This window comes from Arachis duranensis, chromosome 2 (assembly GCF_000817695.3).
Source record: "Arachis duranensis cultivar V14167 chromosome 2, aradu.V14167.gnm2.J7QH, whole genome shotgun sequence".
Classification (NCBI taxonomy): domain Eukaryota; kingdom Viridiplantae; phylum Streptophyta; class Magnoliopsida; order Fabales; family Fabaceae; genus Arachis; species Arachis duranensis.
The window spans coordinates 65,135,417-65,138,768 of NC_029773.3; positions in this window are offsets into that span (position 1 = coordinate 65,135,417).

Below are 3,352 nucleotides of genomic sequence, written 5' to 3' on the forward strand. Positions count from 1 at the left end.
GGTTAAGGTTTTAAATTTAATTATGTTTTAAGCTTGAATCTCATGATGGATATGAAGCTCTAGGATTGTCTTTGGCATCCAGGAGTCTTATATCTTACATCACTGGGCACTGTTATTATACTGAGAACCTTCGGTTCTCATTCCATAATCTATTTTTTTTTCAGATGCAGGTTCATGAGCGGATAATTCATACGCTTTTTGGCATTGTTTTTAGGTAGTTTTTAGTAAGTTCAATCTACTTTTAGGGATGTTTTCATTAGTTTTTATGTTAAATTCACATTTCTGGACTTTACTATGAGTTTGTGTGTTTTTCTGTGATTTCAGGTAATTTCTGGCTGAAATTGAGGGACTTGAGCAAAACTCTGAAAAAGACTGACAAAAGGACTGCTGATGCTGTTGGAATCTGACCTCCCTGCACTCGAAATGGATTTTTTGGAGCTACAGAACTCCAAATGGCACGCTCTCAATGGCGTTGGAAAGTAGACATCCAGAGCTTTCCAGAAATATATAATAGCTCATACTTTATTCGGAAATTGATGACGTAACTTGGTGTTGAACGCCAAGTACATGCTGCTGTCTGGAGTTAAACGCCAGAAAACATCATGATCCAGAGTTGAACGCCCAAAACACGTCATAACTTGGAGTTCAACTCCAAGAAAAGCCTCAGCTCGTGGATAGATCAAGCTCAGCCCAAGCATACACCAAGTGGGCCCCGGAAGTGGATTTATGCATCAATTACTTACTCATGTAAACCCTAGTAGCTAGTCTAGCATAAATAGGATAATTTACTATTGTATTGGACATTTGATGAATGTGATGATCTGTGACACTCATCATCATTCTCACCTATGAACGCACGTGACAGACAACCACTTCCGTTCTACCTTAGGCCGGGCACATATCTCTTAGATTCCCCAACAGAATCTTCGTGGTATAAGTTAGATAGATGGCGGCATTCATGAGGATCCGGAAAGTCTAAACCTTGTCTATGGTATTCCGAGTAGGATTCCGGGATTGAATGACTGTGACAAGCTTCAAACTCCTGAAGGCTGGGCGTGATGACAAGCGCAAAAGAATCAAGGGATTCTATTCCAACCTGATTGAGAACTGACAGATGATTAGCCGTGCTGTGATAGAGCATAGGACCATTTTCACTGAGAGGATGGGATGTAGCCATTGACAACGGTGATGCCCTACATAAAGCTTGCCATGGAAAGGAGTAAGAAGAATTGGATGAAAGCACTGAGAAAGTAGAGATTCAAGAGGAGCACAGCATCTCCATACGCCTATCTGAAATTCCCACTATTGATTTACATAAGTATTTCTATCCCTTTTTATTTTCTATTTATTATTAATTATTCGAAAATCCATAAACCAATTTAATATGCCTAACTGAGATTTACAAGATGACCATAGCTTGCTTCATACCAACAATCTCTGTGGGATCGACCCTTACTCACGTAAGGTATTACTTGGATGACCTAGTACACTGGCTGGTTAAGTTGAATGAAGCTGTGATCATAAATTCCAATAGAGCCAATTTTTAAATCTCATGCAAATACAAAGAGGATCACAATTTCGTCCACCAAGTTTTTGGCGCCGTTGCCGGGGATTGTTGAGTTTGGACAACTGAAGGATCATCTTGTTGCTCAGATTAGGTAATTTTCTTTTCAAAAATCTTTTTCAAAATTTTTCTTTTCTTTTTCGTTTTTCCAAAAATATTTTCGAAAACAAAAATTAATAAAAATCCAAAAAAAATTAGAAAATCATAAAAATCAAAAATATTTTATGTTTCTTGTTTGAGTCTTGAGTCAATTTTTAAGTTTGGTGTCTTGCATGTTTTAAAAAAATTTTCTTGCATTTTTCAAAAATTCATGCATTCATGATGTTCTTCATGATCTTCAAGTTGTTCTTGACAAGTCTTCTTGTTTAATCTTGATGATTTCTTGTTTTATGTTGTTTGTTGTTTTTCATGTGCATTTTTTGTTTGTTAGAGTCCATGCATTAAAGATTTTTAAGTTTGGTGTCTTGCATGTTTTCTTTGCATCAAAAATTTTTCAAAATTTTGTTCTTGATGTTCATCATGATCTTCAAAGTGTTCTTGGTGTTCATCTTGACATTCATAGTGTTCTTGCATGCATCATGTGTTTTGATCCAAAATTTTTAAGTTTTGGGTCATGTTGTGTTTTTCTCTCTCATCATTAAAAATTCAAAAATCAAAAAAATATCTTTTCCTTTTTTCTCTCCAAATTTTTGAAATTTTGGGTTGACTTGGTCAAAAATTTTCAAAATTAGTTGTTTCTTACAAGTCAAGTCAAAAATTCAATTTTAAAAATCTTATCTTTTCAAAATCTTTTTCAAAAATCATATATTTTCCATTTTTTTCTTATTTTTCGAAAATTTCAAAAATCTTTTTCAAATTATTTTCAAAATCTTTTTCTTATCTTTATATCAAATTTTCAAAAATTAGCTAACAATTAATGTGATTGGTTCAAAAATTTGAAGTTTGTTACTTTCTTGTTAAGAAAGGTTCAAATCTTATCTTGTAGTTTCTTGTTAGTTAAGTCATTTTAAAAATTAGATCTTTTTATCTTTTATCTTATCTTTTTCAAAAATTTTATCTTTTTCAAAATTTGATTTCAAAATATCTTATCTAACTTCTTATCTTCTTATCTTTTCAAATTTGACTTTAATATCTTTTTCAACTAACTATTTGACTTTTTGTTTGTTTCTTATCTTTTTCAAAACCACCTAACTACTCTTTCCTCTCTAATTTTCGAAAATATCTCTCTCTTTTTTCAAAAAAATTCTTTAAACTAAATGTTTCATGTTTTAATTTTAATTACATTTATCTCTAATTTTTGAAAATACTAACCCCTTTTTCAAAATTATTTTCGAAATTCTCCCTCTCTTTTCTTATTTTATTTAATTATTTATTTACTAACACTTCTCTTCACCTCCCCTATCCTTACTCCTTATACAGACTATTCATTCTTCTTTACTCTTCTCCCTTTTCTTTTTCTACTAACATAAAGGAATCTCTATACTGTGACATAGAGGATTCCTCTTTCTTTTCTTGCTTTCTTCTCTTTCATATGAGCAGGAACAGGGAAAAAGGCACTCTTGTTGAAATTGATCCTGAACCTGAAAGGACTCTGAAAAGGAAACTAAGAGAAACTAAATTACAACAATCCAGAAACAACCTTTCAGAAATTTTCGAACAAGAGAAGGAGATGGCAGCCGAAAATAATAATAATGCAAGGAGAATGCTTGGTGACTTCACAAAACCAACGTCCAAATTTGATGGAAGAAGCATCTCCATTCCTGCCATTGGAGCCAATAACTTTGAGCT